The 25596-nt window shown below is 43.7% G+C and overlaps 1 long non-coding RNA gene across 2 annotated transcripts in view; it reads right to left on the bottom strand.

Annotated features, from left to right (window-relative positions):
• Positions 1-24836, bottom strand: part of LOC138247243 (uncharacterized) — a 143422-nt gene extending 118586 nt beyond the window's left edge. For both annotated transcript variants that reach the window (XR_011194383.1, XR_011194382.1), the window contains exon 1: positions 24715-24836. This is a non-coding gene — a long non-coding RNA (uncharacterized lncRNA). The remainder of the gene's footprint in view (positions 1-24714) is intronic.
• Positions 24837-25596: the final 760 nt, after the last annotated feature.

The following is a 25596-nucleotide window of genomic DNA, read 5'->3' as shown; positions in this document are numbered from 1 at the left end:
AGTATAGCTTCTCCATCTCCTTGGTCGTAGACCCTCTATTATTGATTGAAGTCTTTCTTTTCCTATTAGAACTTCAAACTCTCATTGACAGCAAAGGACATTCATTTCTGTATATTTGAAAATGGAACTTCTCCATATTAGAAATTTTCCGGACTTCTGTAACAAGTACCATAAGAAATAATGTTCTGTCATTACTAACTTTCCAGAGCGCATGGGTGTAGTTTCCATAAGCTTGGGATGAAGAAGAAAAACCAATTTGGAGTTTGGCTTCTTCATATAGTAATTATTTACTTAGTTTATCACCTAGTAACTAGTCCACCCCTTGGTACCTAGTGTTTACACTGTTGTATCTTTTAAATATTCTTTCAATTGCATGGCAGTAATTCTTCCTTGAGCATCACTCACCTTCGATTCTGATTCAATTCATGCATGGTTTGTCCACTATTGGTGTATTTTATCATATCAAGTGTCAGTACTCAACTAGTTGAGACTGACCATGGGTCTCAATATAAATATGTAGATCAAAAGCTAAAAAAAGTTATAACTAGAAATTCCCGGATTATAAATTGTATTTATATATGTCTCTTTACACTAGATATCACGTGTACTCGAGACATATATTCAGAATTTGGCACAAGAAATTACCAGAATGTCCGGTTGTTGGGCCTGCATCAGTAATGGACTATAACATTTCGAACTGCCCTGATGAAGGTGACCTCAATAATGGAGGAATACCAAAACGCGTGTAGGCTATAGGTTCCTATTGAGTCTCATTTGAGATTATATTATCATCATCATTCTTCTTGGTCTTAGATCCCCTTTGTTTCGGAGTATAAGATTGCTGTACAAATATTGTTGGATTTGTATCAACTTGAAGTTTTCTATGTTGTTTAATAGTATGTACTTTTTTGGATTTATTTCTGTAATTGTATAAATTTTATTGTATCAGGACTATCTACATTTTTTAATTGTAGTTTTTGTATTCTTAATCATGGAGGTTTTAGCCTGGTGTGAATGTGGGATGACTGAGTTAGGTGAATGTTATTGTATTTTTTGTACTTGGTTTTATATCTTTAGTATTTTGTAAATGAACTTAATAAAATCACATATTGCTGATAGAATCTTTATCCTGTTATCTAATTTGATGTGTAGCCCAAACCGTGCATCCAAAAGTTGTTGTTTTATATGACATAAAAAACTTTGGTCATTGATATTTATAGTGATACCGTACTTGAGGAATATCAATTTTACGGTAATTGTTTGTGGCTCTTAACTTAGATTCACTCTACAGTCCCCTTCTTCCTGGTCTGATCTATAAGATTAGCCTTAGCCCCATACCTAGAAATAGTGTCAGGAGTCAGCCTGTAGTGTAGATGGCAATCCTTTCTGGAAGATAGTAGATTAGCACCAGCAGAGCTGCATGTCAAACGCAGCATTCATCCCAGGATGTTGACAGCTGGAATGCTCCTCTGCCCCTTCTGGGTCAGTACATCTTTTATATAATAAATTGGCACCATGTTGGAAGCACAGCTCTAATGCAATGCTTTGGGTAGAGGTTAGAAGCTGTCTACTGAATGGGCAATGCAAGCACTAGCATATTGTGTACTGTGTTTCTAGCCTTGAACAGAGTGTACTGATTACATGCGAAGAAATGGCTAACTAAAATAAGCAACTCATACAATATATTCCTAGAATAATATCATGCAAGCAAAGTGTGTAAAATGTCACAGCTAAAGCAATGCAGTTAAATGTGTTAAATATGAAATTTAAAATGAAGATAAGAAAAATGAGGGAACCAACTCGGGTCCAAGAGATCCTCACAACACTCCCAGGCTCTGTTGTTTCCTGAAGTATGATCATGTCGTAGGATGTCAGGTAATTTAGAAGATAATCGCATCCAATTTCTGAGAGATTCCTGCAATATTCCAGGAAAGAATTGTGTTGGCATGGGGTTGCCTTTGATGTCTTTGAGTGTCTGGCATCTGGCCTTGTGGTAGTCAACCCAAGTTCGCTTTTCAAGGTATCACCTCGCTGGAGGGGACCAAGAGCGCGGGTGTTCCTGTAGATGAATCGCTTTTTTGGCATGCCTTCCTGATCTCCATGTTGCTATATGTTTTTACATGTGGATTTAGGCTCTTAGTACTCTCCTTAGGTAGAGAAGGAAATCCACCTTTGCTGTGGACCTGGGACTGCTTCAGTATTCGGTTTGGCCAAGACAAAAGGCTGGGGACATGGATGTGCGAGTGAGCTTAGCGCTATTCTGATGTTTAAGAATGAGCTCTCTAATAGTGCTTTCTTGATGAGAAATTAAGTTTACGCTGCAAGCCCCTATCAGTATGCAACTAGAATTGTTTTCAGTACTGAATTGATGGTGCATTATGGCTTGAAGGTTGTTCTCCTTCTCTGTATTATCTCTGAGCTTTTTTGACTGCCATTTATTAGTCTTATTCCTCAGGGCCTCTCTTCCTTTATTTTTAATCACTGCGGGCAAGTTAAAAATGACAAAATTCCTTGGGGCCTTTATTCATCTTAACACCACTTGACCAGCGCATCTTGGCTTCTGATAATCGAACATGAAGAGGCTTGCCAGAAGAGATGGAGATGTTGGCCCTCATTATGAGGCTGGTGGTTGTCAGACCACCAGCCTCACCGTGGCGCTCTTACCACCGTGGACCCGGCGGTAAAGACCGCCACATCACAAGTTCTGGGGTTTGGCAGAAGCCAAACCACCACAAGACGGCCTGGCCTGCGGGTGCAGTCACACTGACACGGCTGGAAGTGAGCAATTCCAATGCGGCAGCAGGTCTCAGTCTGCTGGCTCAATTACGGGGCTGCAGACCTCCAGACTTTCCATGCCAGTCATCCTACCCCAAAAACCATGGTGGTAATGCACCCTCACATGTCCACACACATGCAGACACCTCCCACCCATCCACACTCTTACAAACACACCCTCATCCCTTCACACATGCATACATTCACATACACAAAACTTAGCATACACATACATTCACACAGACACCCCCACTCATTCGCATACATGCAGACACACACACCCACTCGCATACATGCCGACACACATCCCCACTGACTCGCAAACACGCACTCAGACACCCCCATTCCATTTGAGCACGCATACACACACAAGCATTCACATTCAATTGCATACACACACGCATTCACCACCCCCTCCTCCTCCGCATTCTCGCACTTGTACTACACCCCCCTCCGCAGACTTGCACTTACACACCCAAAAACACAGACACCCTCCCCCCGTCAGATGATCAACTTACCTTTTCACGAGAGCTGGTTGTCCGGGAGGGTATGGGTCCTGGTGGTTGTGCATCGCCAGCACCACCACGCCAGCAAGACTTGCTGGTGTGGGAGGTGCTGACGATGTAACCCCCTCTTCGGAGTCAGACTTCGCCCATATATGGGAAGTCCTCCAATGACTCCTAATATGGTGGTCAGCAGACCACCAGCACTGGCGTTCTGTTGGCTGCAGCAGCTTCGGCAGTCTTACAAAAAGACCGCCACAGTTATAATGAGACCCTTTGTGCCAGGTCAGTCTGTGTTGCCTACTTCGTCCTTTTGGAGATATTCCAATTTGTCAGATTCCTTATGTAACCTTCGATCAAATGGGTTGCCGAACGCGAAACTATCATTACTTGCTGAAGTGCCAAACACTGGTTGAGATGGGCAGCAAATGGTATGTCTGCCGCTCGATTGTCTATATGTGGCCAATTTAGCTGGCCTCATGGAGCCCTCTTAGTGAACATGCGCAAGGTTTTTACTTTTTCATTTGCTCAATTTGCTCTTGCCCCCTTATCTCCTTGAGTTCCCTCCATAGATCAATAATTTCTCTGAGGAGTTTGTTTAGCAGAATTCACAAATCAATACCACTGTCCCTTTCTGCTGGGTTTTCTTAGAATGTGTTCGTCAAGTGAACTTGGGATCCATTAAACTTTTCTGAGTTGGAGCCTTGCCACATGGAATGTGTTGCTGATGCTCCTGACTGTGCTAGTTTTAGGTCTTCCACTTCAGTTATTGCATTTCTCTGTTTTGGGATCTCTCTGCCTGGGCTTGAGAGGGCTCTTTTATTTAGTCTTTCCTTCCTGCTAAGGCTTGCAGCCATAACTCTGTACAAAGCGAGGTTGGAAATCTCTGGAGTGTGAGCCCCTTTAGGGACAGTTGGACAAGAGTCCCTTGGTCGATCCTTAAGAGGGCTCTTAACAAAAGTCAACAGAGGTGATGAATTAAATATTGGGGGAAATTGATTAACTGAAAATGGGAAAAAATCTTGGATTGAGTTTTCAGTTTGGAGGGCCGACCTTGGGTTGGAACATGCATAGTTATGCAGTGTTGCTGACCAAAGGCTCTTGCTGTGAGGTACTCCTCGGAGATCTTTGCTAAGTCCAACTTTGTTGCAGCTTAAGTGCAGTCTATTATCAGGTCTCTTTCACTAGCAGTGTCCACAAAACTGAATCTCCCTATGGGAATCTCATTTAACACCTCCAGCTCTTCAAAGAAGAATTGTCTGGGAGACCATGGGGGAACCCCAGGGTCAGCTTGGGTACATGAATAACTGTAGGCTAAACTTCAAGTTCCACAGGGAGAGCTGCAGTTTAGATCTATGCCATGGGTTTCACAAATTTCAACATCTGCGTCTGCTGGCAGGTCTGCCAAACCCGCTTGTACTTTGTATACTTTATGATTCATTCTGTGGGGGAGGGATGTAAGATTTAACCTTCTGTCACCTGTTGATAGGCGAGTATCTGGCTGTGATTGTGGCAGCGTCTGTGGTTCCTTCCACAGGATGGATTGGCAGGATGAAGCACCCTGGGCACCAAACCCCCTCCATAACCAGTGGAGACTGTTATCCACTTGTGAGACTGTGGCTTTGCACTCCCCAGGATTGAACAGTGGGCAACCCACCCACTGTAGAGACTTGTGAGACTGTGGCTTTCCACTCCCCAGGATTGAACAGTTAGCAACCCACCCACTGTAGAGACTTGTAAGATTGTGGCTTTGCACTCCCCAGGATTGAACAGTGGGCATGGGCCCCCTCGTGTATTTGGCATTGTGGACTCAACCGGCTGAGGTGCCCCCCCTTTCCCTTCCCCCTGAGGTGCCTGTTTTATTTCTATCTGATGCCCCTGCAGTGTTCTCTCCGTCATGTTCGGGTATCTTGTGTTGGCCTCGCCCATGCAGTGTGGGCCCAGTGGTCCACGGACTTTAAGGGTGGGATACCCTGCACTATTATTCTTGGTGTATATATTTGTAAATAGTGTATGTATATTATTTGACTACTGAATTTTAATATATTACAATCGTTCAGCTCATTTCCTTTTGTCTTTGCATTCTTTCTGGGGGGTTGGAGGGTGTAACTGTAATGTGTCATGCTGTATTAGTGTGTGTGTTGTCGTGGGTGAGGGTGGGGGTGGGGGTGTTGCATGCGTGTGTCACTGTTTTTTCCCTCCCCCCTCCCCTGTGTCGTAGGTGCAGTACTCACCGTGGTGGCGTTTGTGCTCCTGGTAGAGGAGCAAGAAGATAAAGGCTGGTAAAATGTGGAGCTCTGGTTCCATGGCATCCTGGTTCCTCGTGGGGTGTGCAGAGGTGAGCGTTTTCCCTTTGAAGTCCTGTTTCCGCCGTGTTTTTGTTCACGGTGAATCTGCCCCGGAAAAGGTGGCAGATTGGTACGTTGTGATACTGTGGGCGGTACATTGTCTCCTGCCTGTCTGTTGGCGGTGACCGCCATACTGTTTGTTTGTACCGCCGTGGCGGTCGGAGTGTTAAAGTGGCTGTCTTTGTTGGCGGTTTCAGCCACGGTCGTAATTCCAGTTCTTTTACTGCCGGCCTGTTGGCTTTCTTACCGCTGCTTTAACACCGACCGCCAGGGTTGTATTGACCACCCTAATGTTTTATGTGATGAAAATGTGCATTTATGGAAACAGCCACATCATGTGCAAATGATCTGAAAACTATGATAGCATACAAGTAATGACCTGTAGATGTCAGTACACTGTTGTAAAATCACCAACATCAACAAAATGCAAAGCCATAGGTGACAGTAAGTTGAGATGCAAAGGAAGTGACTGTCATCCTGCTACAGCCATACAGATAAAACAATAGTCAGAGGAATGTTCAGTTACACTGTCTCATTTGTGTATCATTGGAAGTATTGCCGTCTAAATGATGTTCTGTTGTCCACGTCCTCATCCTCTGCCTCCTCATCCTCACTGCCTTCAGGGTCTACTGCTGCCACAGAGGCATTTCCAGTCTCCTCCTCCTGCAGATGAGGCACATGTCATCTGGTGGCCAGGTAGTGCAACATGCAGCATGCCACTACTATCTGGCAAACTTTCTCGGGTGAGTAGCACAGGGATCCACCTGTCAGATGCAGGCATCTGAACCTGGCCTTCAGGAGGCCGAAGGTCCTTTTGATATTTCTCCTGGTTCACCCATGTGCATCATTGTAACAATTCTCAGCCCCTATACTGGCATTCCTCACAGTGGCCAGGAGCCACGATAGCTTTAGATAGCCTGAGTCACCTACAAGTATTGAGGGACAAACATTAACCTTACACAATGGTATAGGGTTAACACCAGAAGGCATACACTGACATACATTGGGTGGGCATCCAGGCTCACCTATTAGCCACACTCTGTGCCTCTGTAGTTGTGCCATCACATTTAGGATGCTATTATTCCTCAGAACAAAGGTGTCATGCACCGACCCAGGATACTTGGCAGTAATGTGGGAGATGTACTGGTCTGCCAGTCACAGCATTTACACATTGAGTGAGTGGAAACTCTCCTGATTCCTGAACACCTGTTCATTCTGGTGGTGGGGGGGGGAGAATCACAATATGTATTCCGTCAATCGCCCAATAATATTGGGTTTGTGTCCCATTCCATAGAATCCTGCCTTCACAGTGGCCAAATCATCCACCTGGGGGAAAGCAATGTAGCTGAACATGTGTTTGATCAAGGCAGACTGAACCCTTGCCAGCACAATTGAGAACATTGGCTGTGACATTCCTGCTGCCAAGTCCACTGTCACTTGGAAAGAAAGAGTTGCCAGGAAATGGAGCACTGACAGAACTTGCACAAGAGGGGGGATCCCAGTGGGTTGAAGGATAGCTGATATCAGATCAGGCTCTAATTGTGCACCCAGCTCTGTGATTGTGGCCCTCTCCAGTCTATAGGTGAGTATTATGTGCCTGTCCTCCAATGTAGCCAAGTCCACAAGGGGTCTGTACATGGGTTCTAGTCTCCTCCTCCTGTTCCTTTGCAGCAGTAGGTATCTAAGGGACACAAGAGTGAATAGGCTGTCACAATGTGAGCAATGGAACCACCACCTCAGTGTACATAGAGCATTAATGTGATGGGACAGTGGGAATGATAATGTACATGCAATCTTTAGCAATGACGCAGTGAAGGATTATCTGAATGATGTTCACCACCATTAAATGGTGACCACCTGTCCTGTATCTAGGGACAGGTGGAAGAGAGGTAACTCCACCAATGTTGTGCGTCGTGGTGGAAGGTGGTCTCCCACCGCCGTGAAATTCCTCATTGGCTCATATGGGGCTGTGTGGAGTACAGTGGCCAATGGGGATCAGCAGCTGCGGTAACAGTGTACACCGCCATGGACGTGACCGCCATTTTCTATCGAAATCCTCACTTGATTCCTGACTTTCCACAGGACAACACCTACACTGCGTGTGCTGCTGTGACCTGTGTCTGGAACGTACCATGGCCGTGTGACCGGGGAAAGGGCCCCTACCTTCACTTCGGAGGAGTTGGAACATTTAGTTGAAGGGGTCCTACCCCAGTATGGACTGCTGTATGAGCCTCCAGACCAACAGATGAGTACACCTTGGGCATGATGCATGTGGCAAGGTTGCATGGAGGTGTGTGTGCAAGCATTGTGTCATTTTGGGGGTGGTATCTGTTGGTAGTGTACATGGTGGGCGCTAGGTGATGTGTGTGCCATTGGAGATATAAATGGGATTTGTGGGCCATATGTATGACAGCCTGGATTGTATGTGTAATGGTGCCCTCCTGTCTGTATTACCTCTACAGGCCAGCGCCCATCAGAAGAAGGAATTGTGGCATGCCATCGCCAAGAATGTGCGAACCCTGGGGGTCTACAGCAGGTGGAGCACCCACTGTAGGAAAAAATGGGAGGACCTGAGACGCTGGTCATGGAAGTCCACGGAGGCCTAGCTGGGGATGGCCTCCCAACAAGGAAGGGGTGCCCATTGGAACCTGACCCCCCGTGATGGCCCGCATACTGGTGGTGGCCTACCCAGATCTGGATGGGCGATTGAGGGCATCACAGCAGCCACAAGGGGGTGAGTACAGTGGGCGTAACTTCAATCATTGGTAGGTGGCATGGGATCCGGATGGTGAATGTGAGTCGGTGGGCGCCCCTTAATGCCAGGTCAGACATTGCAGTGTGACCCAGCTCAAGGGTGATGGGTGTATAGCAAATTCAGATAACCTAGCTTTGTTGTATTCCATGTCAGACAGGGCTTAGTGGGTCCCAGGAGGGCTGCAGTTGGCGGTGTTGGCCCTCATCTTGCTGTGGCACCTAACCAATTGATTGCCAGTGTGGGGCATAGTGCTCAATCCTGAACCCTGTGTGTGATGGTAATGTGTATGCCAACTGTGGTGTTGGTGCTATAATTGGCCCAGTGTTCCGTTTCTCTTTCTCCCCCCCTTTTTTCTTCTGTCATCCTGTCCTTGTGTGCATTAGCATCATCTGGTGGAGGAGCAGGGGCATGGGCGACAGAGGGAGCTGCATCCCACAGGACCCAGGAGGCAGAGTCCACTGATGCCGAGGGAACCAGTGGGACAGCGGGCAAGGGGAGCACCACGGATGAGACAAGAGATGACAACACTGACTCTGATTCCTCCTCCGATGCGAGTTCCCTGGTGGTGGAGGACACCTCTGGGACCACTCCAGCTCCAGGTACAGCCGCCACCCCTGTACCAGCACCACTCTCCCAGTTGCCCCTCACCCAGTTGCCCGTGCCCTCTCACCCTGGAGGGTGGACATCTCCTTTGCCCCAGGCACCTCAGACCCTCCCCCAGTGAGCCCTGCTGCCCTGAGAGAGGAGGCTATTGACCTCCTGAGAACCATCTCTGTATGGCAGTCAACCATAGTGAATACCATCCAGGAGCTGGCATCCCAGATGCAGTACTGCAATACATTCCTGGAGGGCCTCCACAATGGATTTGCGGCCCAACAGAGATCGTTTCAGACTCTTGCCTCCTTTCTGATGGCAGCCATTGTCCCTGTTCCTATCGTCCCCCCTCCAACTACCACTTTCCAGCCCCAGTCTCATCAACTCCAACACATCCTATGCACACATACAGACAAGCATGCACACAAAACATCACACAGGAGTAGCACATTCAAACACAGGCAGCACACTTTAAGCCACAAGCACTCACACAAACAACAGACAGTTGCACACACAACAACATCCATTGCCTCCACTGGATCCCCCTTCCTCCTCCTCCTCCCTCACAGTCACATCCACACTCAGACCTGCATGCACTGCTTCAACAGCCAGCACCACCATCACCACACCAAGCAGCACACACACCTCACTAGCAGACACCTCCACAATATCCATCCACACGTCCTCTGTGTCCTCTCCCACCCTGTCTGTCTCCCCTCCTAAGAGACACAAACGCACATACTCAGACACTCAACAGCCATCCACTTCACATCAACACATTACTGTCCACCTGTTCCCAAGTCCAGCAGACATACAACTCCAACAACCACTCCCTCAACCTCCACTCCCAGCCCTCCTCCCTCATCCCGCCTCACCATCCCTAAGAAGCTTTTCCTTGCCCACCTTGACCTCATCCCTCCCCCTCCACCCCCGTCTTGCCTGTACGAGCAGGGTCCCAACGACCCAGCCAGGACCTCAGCCAAACAGTCCACGGGGACAGTGAAGGCACCTCATAGTCGTGGAGGCAAGAAAGTGAAGGATCCCACTCCACCAGCCAGAAAAGGGAAGGATCCCACGCCACCAGCCAGGAAAGGGCCATATCCCACTCACACTACCCAGGAAAGAAAAGGATCCCACTCCACCGGCCAGGGAAGGATCTCACTCCACCAGCCAGGAAAGGGAAGGATGCCACTCCACCAGCCAGGAAGGGAAAGGTTCCCACTCAACCACCAATGACAGGAGCGGTTCACACTCAACCACCAATGACAGGAGCCGGTCCCACTCAACCATCTGCAGCTGGTTGTGTGTATGGTGCGTGTGAATGGTGTGTGTTGTGCGTGTGTGTGTCACTCTCCTTTTCCTTCCTCCCTCCCTTGTGTGCTAGGCAGCTGTATTCACTGTCATTGTCTTCATCAGTGTTGGTGTTCCAGGTGGAGCATGGCGTAGAAAAGCATTGGGAAGACTTGCAGTTTCCGGTTCCATGGAGGCGTTGATCTTCTCTGTGTCTCTAATAGTGAGTCTTTGGGTTTCTGTGTTGTGTTTCCACCAGGCTTTTGATGGTGTTGGTACCACCCTGGAAATAATGACAGTTTGCTGTGTCATGATATGGTGGTATACCTTGCCTTCCGCCTGGCTGTTGGTGTGCTACATTGGCTGTCTATGGGAGTTATCACCGCCATGGTTTTAATTTGGCGGTAGTTACAGCCAGCCTGTTGGTGGTACTACCGCCACTTTAACAATCACTGCCAATGTCATAATGACCACCATAATGTCAACAATACTGTAATACTGTAGTCCACTCATTGCTCATGATTAGATGCCTTTCATGCCTATTTCACCTCCTTGCTTCTGATTTGATTACTTCACTTCTTATTCTTGTGTTTCTTCCAACTCAGAACGCTGTTGTTTTCCCAATATTTTGATTGGATGAGTTGAATCCTTCCACTGCTGATGTAATAGAGCTATTTCTCTGTTGAGTGATTCTACATCTATTTAGCTTTAGTACTACCTATGCATTCAGTCTCCCCTCCCAGCATTCCTTCTCTATCAACAAGGGCAATTTTTAACTTAAACATTCAAAGAAAAAACAGTTGTGCAATAATAGTTAATACAGTTATTTTGTATATACAAGTGACTGACACTACTTACCAATTTCAGGGCAACTTCTTCAAAAGCATAGATGCTATAAGCCCCTTAGCAAATCTTGAGGCTCATGGCATCAATAATGACTGCCACCACATAACTCAGCATTTGATATTTATTTAGGTGTTAAAAATTAACAAAAAATGTATGACTTGCAATGTGAATATGCAAATGTATCTTTGCATTCCACATCCCTACATATTCTGATTGCTCAAATAAAAGCACAAGTAGGATTTTTGCCACTGTTCATTCCCTCTTTCAACAAAAACAAATTTATGAGTACATGACGTACTGCTATAGTGGTACTACTAGTTACACACATACCTGTAAATGACTTTGTAGATTACTCCATTAGGTTTTTAAAATTATTCCCACTAACATGCCTAAAGTTCTTGAAGAACAAGATTCTTCCATTGATTATCATAATCAACTGAACACCCACACCCTAATTAACGCACAATTATAAATAATCTCCTCATTGATAATTAGCTTCATAGAGCAGAAGGTGCTAAATGAAGTCCTCACTTCTATTCTTGTAAATATTGTGTTCTACTCTTCTGCATTTGTGTTGTTATGTAGAAGTACTAAACCCTGAACACATATTCTGGAAGGCCTAAGGTATAAAAAAAATCAATGTAGAAGGCCAAGTATTTGGTGTTAATTTGATACAGGATTGTGAAACTATTGCAGTGCATTCGTGCGACTGCTTGTCTTCTAGCAATCAGCATGGATATGCCAGTAGGCATATCACTTTAGAACAGCAACACATAGAATATGGATTAAAATTATATATTTCTAGAAATTATTATGGTGTGCAGTCCAGGAGCCTGCTACACCACAGGATATGTTGAAGACCTGTATAGTGTGCTCAGTATGTAAGCTTTGTCTGTACCTAACTATAACCATGTAGCCCTTCATCCAGGAGTTTGCAAAATGTTTGGTAGACATGGTAGTGATCATTGATGAGTCATTAGACAGCATATTTCCCAGTACCATCCTCAATATACTATGAATCAAATAACACATCCTAACTGGTTATCGCCAATCAAATAGTGGGTGGATTTTGAGAATGAATCAGTAGGGAATGTGAAAAAAATAATCCCTAATTTACATAGAAAACATTGACTATCTTTCAAGGGATAGCATTATTCCTTTGCAGGACAGTAATGTAGATAATTATAACAGCCTTTCAAAGTTAAAATTCAAACTGCAAATACGAGTGGCCCAAATATGTCCTAAAATCATAAGATGAGTTTCCTCAAATATGTCACCCACCATTGAATGGAGGGTTTAAACCACAGCCAATATCACAGAGGCCCTTTAATTTCTTATACTTGGGATGATGCTGAGGATCGGTAAATTTCAATGAAGATGATATAAGTTGATACAAAAACAAACAATGAGGCAACAAATGGTGCATAGTAGACATAGAACACACTTCTGCTGCTGACCAGACATAGGCTTTGGTGTAGGAGACTTGACAAGAGTAATGAAAACAAGATAAACACTTCAATAACTGTTGACAGAGAATTGAAACATGTTGAGGCCTACAAACTACAAGAAGAATTATCTGCACCGGGATGTGGTGAAGAATTTAAATTGGCTGACAGAGGGGCATCCCATAGTATGTAATAACTTATGCGCTCACAGAGTAACCATTAAGAAAACTCCTCCCCCTTGAAACAACTTGAGATCCAACCTGTCAGGCCCCTCAGTTCCAGAACTCAATGTGGCATCTATTGAGCTACCTCTTCAAAGAAAGTAGCAATTGTGATGTTTTGGAATCTTCGTGATCACAAATGGCCCTCTTTGGTCAAAGAACTTGCTGCTCGTACTGCCCGCCACGTCAAAGATCCAGCCAACCCAATTTTTTGTGCCACAGCAACATCCAGTGACACCCAGCAGCTGGAGATCTGCAACTCACGATACAGCTTTGTGAGCCCGCCAAGCTCACCAACATGAATCTCCAGCAATGACTGTCCATGACACATCCTGGATATTCCTGCTACAGCGACCCCCACCTGCTCTTTGTGCTACATATATGACCATCCGCTATGCTCTCCGTGCTCATTGCAGCCCCCTCTACCACAAACTGAACTCCCATGATATCATTTTGAAGGTAGCTTTTTCAGCTGAACTAACCTGGTCCCTTTATTTGTCCCCCTCTCCATTGTGGCCGTCCTGAACGTTTGACTTTTAACCGGTCTTGCATGACCAGATTAAGGTGAGCAGAGCTTTGTGCTATTAGGCACTATACCTATCTGAAATCTGTAAAATTGCATATTTGGTCCCAGATAATTTATTAATTTTTTTTCTATTTTTCTAAATTGGAGTAGAATTTTTCTTATGTTATGTTTTTACTTTATTACTGTTTGAAGTGCTGCATAGACTGTACACATTGCCTCTAAGTTTTTGTGCAAAGCTTTCAGAGGCTTAAGCACTGGTTAATTTAAAGTTTGCTTATGTTTCACCAGACAGCGACTGGGGTTGCTGCTTGATTAGGGTTTCACCATCCCTCAATCACTACCCAATTTCGAACAATGTCTATATTTTTAGAGCACAATTTGATCACTCAAATTCAGATACCTTTGTGAAAAACACAGGTCTGTGATACCTATCCACAGGTTACCTGCAACAACTCTTACAGACACAGAAATCAGATTAACAGTGAGGGAAGAAGCTGAGAAATAATGTATACAAAATAGAAATTTAACAAGAAGCATGGGATGGAATGGAATACAATGATAATAGTAATGCAGGGGATAACAAAAGAGATTAATCTAAAAATTGAAATAAAGAGAAGGAAATACACTACCTGCAAAAGCAGCAATTTACAAGTGATCGCACATAAAGGATGGTGCATGAACTGAAATCAAATATACAAAAAAAAACTTGCTGAGAAGGAGCTATTGCAAAACATATAGGCCCATATTTGTGGGTTTTTGATGCTGCACTGCCCTGCGCCAAACGAAAGAGCAGGAATGTATTGTATCTATGCAATTCAGTGCATTCCTGACGTTTCCCACTGTGCTGGTGCTGTTTTGTCTGCCTAGTGCCAACGCAAGCACCCTTGCACCATGGTGAAAGAGTGTCTACATTGCACGCAGGATTGTTTTGTGCAGGAAGGGACAACTTTCCTTAGTATAAAATGCATCCTCACATCCATATGGGGCTGAGGATGCATTTTTTGCTAAGAAAATAACAGTAAATACTACATGACACGAACAGCAGCAGCCAGCAACCACTCCCTCTCTCTTAGTTTGTTGTTCTTGGGCTCCTGAGACATGATTTTTGCCCCCAAATTATTCTTGATGACTAAAGCTGGTGTAACTGTACAATTTCTGTAATTTCACATAACAAAAGTAATGTGTAATTACTGAAATTATTCTGATTAGTCCAGCATAATTACAATTTCTCCCAGGCCTACGACTGAAAAAAGATGTGGCATCCGTCACTGTGGTAAGAAATTAGCAGAACTTTTTAACCAACACACCAGGGTAAATCAATGAAGTACTTCTTAGATACTACAAACAATGGGTCTCATTCACTAACTACTTAAGCCACATTAGCGTCATTTATTTTGTTGCTTCAGTGGAGCAAACAGTACCCCACATAGCACTGCATTTACAAACTGCCACAATGAGGCCATTACCTTGTGCCACATTATACCTGTACCAGGTAGGTATTGACCCGCAAAAAGGCCCGCAGAAATGTTGTAGTGAAATCTACAAGATTTTACTGCACCATTTCGGGGCTTTACAGTGTCATTTCTTTAATGTCTGCTCAGGGCAGCCATTAAAGTGACACTGTGCCATTTACATTGGGACTCCTCTAGCGTTACCAGACTAGCATCAAAATGTTGATGCTAGTCCAGCAATTCTAAGGTTTAGCATCACAACTGCGTCAGAATTTCTGATGCAGCTGTGGACACTGTGCACCATGGAGCACTGCATTGTAAATACAGCGTTACCATGGCGTCATAAGGGGGGGTCAAGAAAACTGGTGCACCAATCATGATGCGCCAATGTTTTGTAAATGAGGCCCTACTGTGTATTCAGTCAAAAACAACAGAGGAGGCTATAGAGTACATAGGGGTGGGCATGCAAACAATACAACTGTTATTTCAAGAGAAGCGGTGTCTATTATAGAAGCTATAACAGTAACGGAAATGAAGGAACCTATAAAAGAAATCAATCCATCAAAAATACCAGGATCGAATGGTCTACCAGAAGAATAGTTCGAGACATATCCAGATTTAATGTTTGAGGTGTAAATACAAGTGCACCAAGAAGCACTTGGAAAATAGGGGTATTGCATAAGATGATGTGAAAAGAAGTAAATACAGTGTTGTTAAAACTGAGGAAAGACCGGACCAAAAACTGGCTAAGATTGCTGACTGGCTGACAAAGCAGTTAAACAGTGTGATTAAAGACTTGATGCGCACAGATCAAAGAGGTTTTATACCAGGTATAAAAATCATACTGAACATAAGACTATTAACATGTTACGGGAGAAACAGACTATAGTGAAACATAGATGGCCCTGGTGTCATTGGACACAGAGAACCCCTTTGATAGCAATTCCTAAGGCAATGATTTTTGACCTCAGTATGTTAGAGCTGTGTCAGTTTATATGCAAAGGCAGATAGGGTTTTGTGTTACCAAGAAAAAGTCAGTGTAATTTCTCTTGAGTCATTGAAGCAAGTACCCAGAAACAGACTTCTGATGGCTGACATCCCATGGGAGAAGGATTCCTTTAGGTATCTTGGTATTATGGTAACAAACACAGAAACAGAAGGCACATTTTTGACAGACATACTGAGGACTGTGGTTTTCTAGACAACACTGTCTGTGTCGGGGGCAGGCAGAATAACTGTAGGGAAAAATGCTAGTATTGTAAAGGTGCCTGTATTGATTTCAGTGAAGCATGTACCCTATCTTGTGCAGAACCCTTAGAAAACTGAAATTGGCTATGACAAACATAATCTGGAGTACGACAAGTAGCAGAGTGAAATTGGATATATTTTAATGTCCATAAGACCAAGGAGGCTTGATACAAAAGCATGCTACCAGGCACCACAGCTGCAATTTGTGGCAGCTAATATGTTAATATGATATGGAAAGTAGCAGGGATAGGAAACTGCAAGGAATCACACCAATCCATGAGGCCCTCATAAGGTGGCTATATAAAGGAAAACATAGGCCCTCATTCCGATTCCTGCGGGCGGCGGGTGCCGCCCGCCGGGAGGGAACGGCCACTTGGCCGCTCTGCGGTCAAAAGACCGCGGAGGCCATTCTGGCTTTCCCGCTGGGCCGGCGGGCGCCCGCCAAAGGAGCGCCCGCCGGCCCAGCGGGAAAGGCCCTGCAACGAGGAAGCCGGCTCCGAATGGAGCCGGTGGAGTTGCAGGGGTGCGACGGGTGCAGTTGCACCCGTCGCGATTTTCACTGTATGCAAAGCTGACAGTGAAAATCCTGCTGGGGCCCTGTTAGGGGTCCCCTGCACTGCCCATGCCAGTGGCATGGGCAGTGCAGGGGCCCCCAGGGGCCCCACGACACCCGTTCCCGCCATCCTGTTCCTGGCGGGTTTTACCGCCAGGAACAGGATGGCGGGAAGGGGGTCAGAATCTCCATGGCGGCGCTGCAAGCAACGCCGCCATGGAGATTCAGCCCAGCCGGGGGAAATCCGGCGGGAAATCCGGCGGGAAACCGCCGGACCCGGCTGGGCGACCGCGGCTTTACAGCCGCGGTCAGAATAACAGAGGAAGCACCGCCAGCCTGTTGGCGGTGCTTCCGTGGTCGTTGACCCTGGCGGTCGATGACCGCCAGGGTTAGAATGACTCCCATAGTGATGAAAATGACCCAAGAATAGTACAACTGATCCTGCATGCCTGATAGATGTTGATATCTAGATGGGGTATGTTTCTTCCTTACTCACCACATAGCCTTTGTGGGAAATTACAAAGTACAAAACGGGGGCACTTATGACACTAGAGCAGCACTGTAATGTGATCAACAGAATGGGTAAGACGCTATTGGGGACAGTGGTAGAGGAGACACAAGATCTTGCAAATTAGATCTAATACTTCAACTGAATATTGCAGGAGAGTTATAACTAGGATATACATAGTAAATCACACAACGGGTGGTTTTAGGGGGAATCTGGCACTCAGAATCACAAAATCCTTAGTGATAATTATAATTCTGGTACAAATCCCTTATAAGTGGGTGCTCTCTATGATGGCTTACTGTAGACTTATGGATTTATTCACATGACGAAGTACACTGATGCATGAATATTTCTCGAAAACAAACTTTCTTATGAGCTATGTTTGGTTTCTTTGTACATTGGGATTGGAGTAAGGGGAATCTGAGAGGTCCAATAGCTAAACCACTCTTAAATCTCAATTCTTGCCGGAGCTGACAACATTCCCAAAATGCTTCCACTGAAAACAAGATCATAAATTAAACATATAATTGACAATTGTATTCTCTTTTATGTCTCTTCTATGTGGCCTCAGTACACCCTCGAGCTTTCATCTTCCACACAGGATCTTTAAGTTGCTTTACATGCTAGATCTTTGAAAACACTTTCAATAGATAACACATACCTAGCCATACTTTCACCAACTTAAAATAAGCATACTGTCCACAAATAAAATACAGTCCAGGGATCATGGATCCTTTCCATCCAAAAATAATTCACGCTTTCCTCTGACATCAAAAACATGCTCACTGTCGCTTCACAGTCACTCTTCCCTATGAACAGCAAATCTGTATAGCCCTAATCAATGTGTTTGCCCAACTTTCCTTCGTGTTTCTAGTCTAAAGTTAAAGCTGGTAAATCTCTTTGCACTTGATGTTCTATTTCCTCCTCCTTCCATTGGTGCTGTGCTCTAAGACCTTTATTTGTTTTGGATTTAGCTTCTAATTCCATCATTCGGTCTTCCACTAAGTTCAAAATGTTCTTCTCAATAGTCATTGAACAGGTCATGTTGTGTCCATAGTCATATGCAGTGTCTAAGGGATCCAATGATACAAAATATTTTCCTGCAATTTCTGTACCTTTAATGTAAGGATTCTTATTTAAATGCCTAAACAAAGGAACCTCGGGCAAGATTAGGTTGTAGTTTGAGAAATAATATTAAGATATTCCTCATTGTAAAATATACTCAATAAAAGACTGCTAGAAATTGCCCACCACTCTAGCATTCCCTAACATTCATCGTATTAACGTACTCATATAGCAGCTTAAAAATGAATATGCTGGATAATCTTCTGTAGACGCATCTAAGTGTAATGCATTCTCATCTAACATATATTTTTTTTGTATTCAGGACTATGGGTTTGCTAGGGAAACAGTAGGAAATAACTTCTTTTCTACAGGAGGTGTAGGAGAAAATGCTCCTATTAGCAAAACTATTAAAACTATAAGGAAAATAAGCAATAAGCACCTAATATGTTTCTACACCTATTTTCCTTAAATTGCTTCGTTACAGCCTTTGAATCAGATCTATTATCAAACATATGCAGCAGCAGCACATATTTCTTCGTTGACTTCACCACTGCGTACTGCAAACAGAGTTCAAATGTTCAAAGTTTGTTTAGCAGCAATATACAAATCTCTGTAAGACTTCTCTAACCCTACTCCATATTCTTTTAAATGACAAACCTTCTTCTTCTTCTACTAGAGCCTAGGTAGTCCATCAGTTCCCAATCTCAGTCAATGTTTCTGTCTCTAACTTCTACACAAATCAAGTTCATCGATGACTATGAGAATTCAGCATACAGTTCAACGAAAACGTTCAGTCAATGGAGGTTTAGCCGAACCAGTATGTTGATCCCAAAACTCCCAGAACTCTTTGTCTGTGTCATTTGTAAAGTAGGTCCATTCAGGTGAAGAATACCTGCTACTAGGCACTCTCGTTCTTTTTTATTTTCTCAGTGCCACACCTTTGTCTTCACTTTCACTCATTTCGGGATTCTCAGTCGCTTTGGCAATCTTTGGTAGCACAGATTCTTTAGGCAGACTCACTTTTCTCAGTTCTTGTCTTCTGGGCCATTGGTCCCCAGCTTCTACTCACTTTCTTACAGCACTAGATCCTTCATCATGGTCTGCTTCTGAGTTCTTGGTTTGGTGCATAATTCAGTAACATCAAGAGAATCATGGTCCTCTTCACAATCTTCATTGCTTTCTTGACCCAACACTGGCAAAAGATTATCAGGATTTAAAGTCCCACAACATTTGATAGTCACATTCTTTGTGGCCAGGATTATGTGTTTGTACTTAGTAAGTCAACTACTTGTGAGATATTGGGTTCTGGTTCTAGTCAAAAAAGTATGATGGAGTGGGGTACGTATACAGTCAATAGTTGACCCCTAAAAATATTCTCACACCTCTCCATGCTAGTACAGACCAATGCTACTGATTTAAGGCAGCCAGGCAATGCAAAAGCAACAGGATCTAACATGGCAGAAAACTAAGCCACAGGTCTCTTAGCATTTCCATGTGTTTAAGTTAGCACTGAGAGAGCACAACCCTCCCTCTCACTGCAGATAAGTACAAAAAACTTGTTATCAGGCATTCCTAGAGCCGGGCATGACAGAGACATTCTCTCAGCTCTAGAAGCATGACGAGGCAATTGTTATCCCATATTACCAGATTAGGCACATCCTTGTGTGTCAGCCTCTGTAGAGGTTTAGCCATCAAGGAAAAGTTGGTAATCCACTGTCTACAGTAGCCCACCATTCCCAAAACCATCCTGACTTCTCTCTGAGTAGTTTGCAGACTCATTTTCAATATGGCTGAAATTCTATCTAATGACACTTTTCTCACTCATTTTTTTAATGTTCTATCCAAGGTATTGGACCTCTTTTTGAGATTGTTGTAACTTTCCTAGTGATACTTTATGTCCATTCTCATTCAGGTGGCTCAGTAAAGCAATGGTATCCTGTCTACAAGCTTCTTGAGTATTCAGGACTGAATTACAAGACATGATCCAAAATTCCAGATTTTTCTTCAGAATCTGGATAAAAATCAATGGAGACTCAGGATATCCCTGTGCGACTCTGCATCATGCCAAAACTCTATTTCCAAGCCGACATATGGAAAGTAATTGACTATCCTCATGCGATTGTATTGAAAAGAATGCATGACACAAATCAATGACAGTGAACCACTCACCCTCACATGGAATTTTAAACATTTTCACAGCTGGATTCGGCACCACAGGGCAACAAGGAATAACAATGTTTTTTTTCCAAAGATGCTGCATAATTCGATACTTGCCATTAGCTTTGGAAGACCCATAAAGGAAGAGTTACAGGGGCCCCCCATTATCTCCATCAGAATCCCCTGCTGTTTCATGGACTCTATGACAGGAGTTATTCCAGCAATCAATTCAGGTGTTAAATTATATTGTGATGTTCTCTGGAATTTAGCATTAGGTTTGACAGTAATTCAAACAGGTTGTACACCTTTCATCAGTCCGATGTCTTTCGCTGAAAAATCTCACATTTCATGGTTGCCTGTCTCTCTCAATTCTGGAGGTAAATCATCAACTGTAAGCATAGTCAGTAACATGTGACGTGATTCATTTTGCATTAACTTAAAGACAGCATTCTCATCTTGGGTTTGTACTTCTATTCCATCTGGAGTACAAAGACAACACAGTTCATTTTAGAAAGCAGTTCTCGCCCCAAGAGATTCACTGGACTATGATCACATATTATGAACTTATGTTTATCCTTAAAGGACCCTATTTTCACTGTAACTGGGGCAGTTTCTTGAGTTGTCATTTGTTTATTCTCTACACCAACAACTTGGACTCTTTTTCCCGAGAACGTCAGATTTGTAACTTCTACTGTTCTCAGAGTAGAATGGGTAGCGCCAGTATCAACCGAGAATGACACGAGATGGCCATCCACTTCACTATCTATGAAGGCTCTGCTCTGGTCTACCTCTAAGGATATGCCAAGTATTCTGTCTTCCTCCCCCCTCAGGCACCGTCAGTCTGACTGATCGAAGCCATTGCTCCCAATTGAAACAAACAAAGGAAACATTTGGAACAAGTTATTATCTTGTATCACATTTGCATTCATCTTCAAGCCCTGATTCATACCCTGTCATAACCCAACAGCATTCTGCTTTGACATCAGAGTTTCGGGGACTTGCAGTATTAGAGCTAGAGGCACATTAAACTTTTGAATCTTGGGTCTTTTTACACCCTGTAATTGATTAGAATTTCTATTCTGAAAAGGCACCAAACCTGCATTTTGAAGCTGATTAACTGTATTTAAATGACATTCTAACTATAATGTCCCAGCTTATTGCAGAGTTGAAAGGAGTTGATCTGTTTAGACAATTACATCCATTTCTGTATTAGTATGTATAGGGACTCCTCAACCTCTACCTTGCATTGGATTCTGTGGTTGTTGAAATACACCTTGCATTGTACCTACGTTATTTATAACTATGGACATCTGGTTCGTTATTTGAGCTGCTTTCATCTGGGTAAACAACGGCTTTTCCTTCAGCATTTTTGCTTTATCTCCATCTCATTGTGGCAGTATTTTGTATATTGCACAATTTCGACAATAGACTTATTCTGCCATCAAATCAGATGTTAATGAATCATCAAACTTATTTCTGGCCTCGATCCTGTCACAAACCTCCACACAAAATGTCACATATCTTTAACCCCTTATGTCTCCATGCCACTGTACTGTTTGAATGCAGCATAACAACCTTTCATAGTATGCTTGGACTCCTTTGATTCTTGAGTCGTTTTGTCAATTTTGACCCAATCAACATCTTGAGGAGGCACTTTTCCTTTCAGGAATGCCATGACCTCCTTGCCATTAACAACATTGAAGGTCCATTAGTCATGGCATTTCTGTCCAGTTCCATCTCAGGCCATCGAACAGCTATCTTATTGTGATTTAGAGAGGGGCATTGCGTCTAATATTTTGCCTATTCTATTTACCCCCATGATTAGAACAAATAAAAGAGGGTATCTCCTATTGAAAGGCCTAAGGAATCTTGAGTGTACTCTTTTAAATGGGCGTTTCCCCTCAGACTCTCCGGCAGCCTACACACACAAGTCTTTTCAGAGTAGCTCTGTCATAGACTATTATTTGGCTTCTTATAATATTGTACAACTGGTCGAGGATATGACAACTATTGACAATGCATTAAGTAAGAGATCACAAGCTAAAGTTAAAAATTCAGTTGCCCACAATACAGTCCTTGAACCAAAAGGGTGAAAATCTTTGTATTAATAGGAAAACTGGGAGATTGTACTGGACACCAGCTAAAATATTAACTGCAAAAGAATTGCTAGAAAAAATGTTAAGACACATCGACGCATGTAGGGGAGACCTGTTAAACTATTTCACCAAACTCATGGGATACATTACTGCTAGTAGTCAGCCTGACCGTACTAAGCCCAACCAAAAGAAAGTTCAGTCCTCCATCTTAAAGCTGAACAGCGAAATTAATAAATTGGTAAGGCAGCAGCACGTGTGAGAGTCTAAGGACAGGGGTAGGAAAATAACCCTCCTAAAGAGAAGAGCTCAGAGGAAGGTGGCTCTCTGGCAGAAGATGGCTGACCAGAAATGAATTGCTTTGAGGGAAGCTGCTGTGTCTAGAAATTCTAGCAAATTTTGGACTATTATCTCTGACGGTTGTGGAAATTATAAATTCCCTATGGCTCCTCCGATAGCAAAGGAAGATTGGAGAGAGTACATTCTTGCCGTCTATGCAGAAAATGGGGAAATTAAGATGGGGAAGTGGACTTGTCTCTAAGTAAGGGTATAGATCTCACCAACAGCAGCTCACCCACTGTGCAAGAGATAGATGGACTCATAGAGTCCATGTAGGCATCTGGCACCATGGGCCCTGACTAGGTCCCGATGGCAGTAATTAAACGAGAACCCAAGCTTTGGGCAAGGATCCTCTATCCGGTCTTCCGTGCTTGCTGTCTCCAAGGTAGTATTCAGGATTCTTGGACTGGGACTGTTGTAGTCCCTGTATTAAAAAAGGGAGATAGATCAAAAGCCCAGAATTATCCCCAAATAGCTTTTTTAGCTGCAGTGGGTAAGATATTTGGGAAAAGCTTACTAATGCACCTGACAATCTGGGTTGAGGAAAATGCAATTCTACGGGTGGTAAAACCAGGCTTTAGAAAAGCATATAATACCCATGATAACAAAATGCAAGATAAAAGAGCAACCAGGGCACTCCAGAATAATCAGTCCGAGATGAATACAATTGCAAGAAATGCTTTAATCTTTTATGCTGGGAAAATCCAATAATTGCTCAATGATATTCATGTCCACATATTTAGGAAAGGCATATCTGAGTTATGAAAACAGCCAACACATGTTTCGTCCACACGGACTTTTTCAAGGCTGGAAATAAAAACAAATGGGAACTCTTAAAGGTGATAACTCTACCATCCGGTAGGTACAATAAACAAAGAACAATCAGATTGAAATTGGAATTACAGCAAAGAAATTGTTGCATAGAATGCATAGCCCTTCGGCGTGCAAGTATGATCTAAATAGAGATACTCCCAGTAATAAAAAAGTTGAGCACAAAGAAACATGCCACCCTGGCCACAAGCCAGTGGATAACGGACAGGGGTGTGCGGAAAATATTTATAGTGGCAAGTGAAGATGCGAAAAACCACCACGTGAGTAGTAGGTGCAGACAAGAATGAGACACAAGAATAGGGAAGAAGGAAATAGTGCACATGTTAAATAAAAAAGACTGGGGCAAACTATGCCCATGGAGAATTTCACCTATAGGGCTATGGTGAGCCAACGAATTCTTAGAGTCCTTCTGAGAAAACCATAGGTTGCAGTTCTAGATCACGGAAAGGCCCATAAGGACACGTACTACAATCGTAAGATCTAGACCATAAAATGTGCAAAAGAGAGACAGGGAGTGTAAACGCAGATATTTTCCTACCAAAAAGAAATGAGTAATCCTGCAGAGAATGAAGCCGTCCTTTGTAATCTAAGGAAAGAAGCTTCCAAATCAGTATGAACTGTGTGCATTGAGTGTAATTAGGATGACTCTTTGTAGGTGGCCAAATACACCCAGCCTGTAAAAATAAAAACAAAGAAAAACATATAGGAGAAAATAAATAATAAAGGAAGGCCACGCGGATACCTAAGGCATAAAAATAAGAAATAAGAAAACTTTAATGAAGTAAGCTACTAAAAGATACAAAGGTGCGTGCATGCAAGAGAAAAAGGGCAGAAACAGTAACCTGCCATAAAAGGCAAGCCGGCAAAATACATGCCCTAAGCTATTGTAGCAGCGCGGGTGAAGAAACCAAAAGGGCAGTACACCCCAAATTACTGACAACGAACCACCTTTTTCAGACAGTTGTTTAGTTGAAAAGAGTAGTCGCCAGGGTAAAGGCAGAACCTGGTAGTCGGGGTCAAAGACTCCGTTAACGTGACCATGTTAAAAATTAGTAACACAATACAATAAATATACAGAAAAAACTCCCACTAAACGTCTCCCATTAGCCGTAGGACAGCCCCTGTATAGGGAAAATATAACGACGGCAAAAGGCAGCCCCCCTTACCTGTACTCTCCAGAAATCCGGGAGTCAGGATAAAGCAGCGTGTCTGCTCAAGTGCAGCGCTTGATAACGCTGCCGTGTATGAAATAGGAAACGTGCCCCGGTGAGTGTCGGCGTCTAAATACGCGCACTCCATCAACACAATAAAGGAAGGACTCAAAGTCTAGGGAGAGAAGGCGAGTATAAAACCACTCGTTGCTCATGGCTAACATAGGCGCCATTTTGGAAGTAGTAAAACGCTGTGCCAAGGCAATAATTATACACCCAGAAAACACATGCAAAATTATGGGAAACATGTAGTGAAACATCGTACCGGAGTAAAAGTTCCTCAAGTGAAAGTGTGCCCATAGATGGAGAGTGAACATAAGAGAAAAAGAAACCTCAGCCCAAAGGTTTTCTTTTTTTCTTTTTTTCTTTTTTTAAAATTAATAAAGAACCGAAAGAGGCACTGAATAGAGAGTATTTCTATAGATATAGACACAAGATTACATGAGACAAAAACACTATGAATGAGACATTAAAGCAGTCAGGTATAGTAAAGAAAAAAGCATATAAATTAATCAGAAGAGACATAGGGGGTCATTACAACATTGGCGGTATAAGGCGCTTACCGCCGTGCAGAAGACCGCCAATACACCGTCGCGGTAGACTGCCACAGCTATTATGACACACATCACGGAATCCACCGAAATTCAGACACCCACACAATACCGCCACACCAAAGGTCAGCGATAAACATGCGGAAACAATTCCTCCACCTCCACGCCAACAGAAACACGCCCATGCCATTACGACCCACGAATCCATGCAGCGGTCTTTCAACAAAGCACCGCCACATTGGACAATTACAAATACACACACCTGATACACATACACACACCACTC

Source organism: Pleurodeles waltl, chromosome 7 (genome assembly GCF_031143425.1).
Source record: "Pleurodeles waltl isolate 20211129_DDA chromosome 7, aPleWal1.hap1.20221129, whole genome shotgun sequence".
NCBI lineage: Eukaryota > Metazoa > Chordata > Amphibia > Caudata > Salamandridae > Pleurodeles > Pleurodeles waltl.
This window is presented reverse-complemented; position numbering and strand designations above follow the sequence as displayed.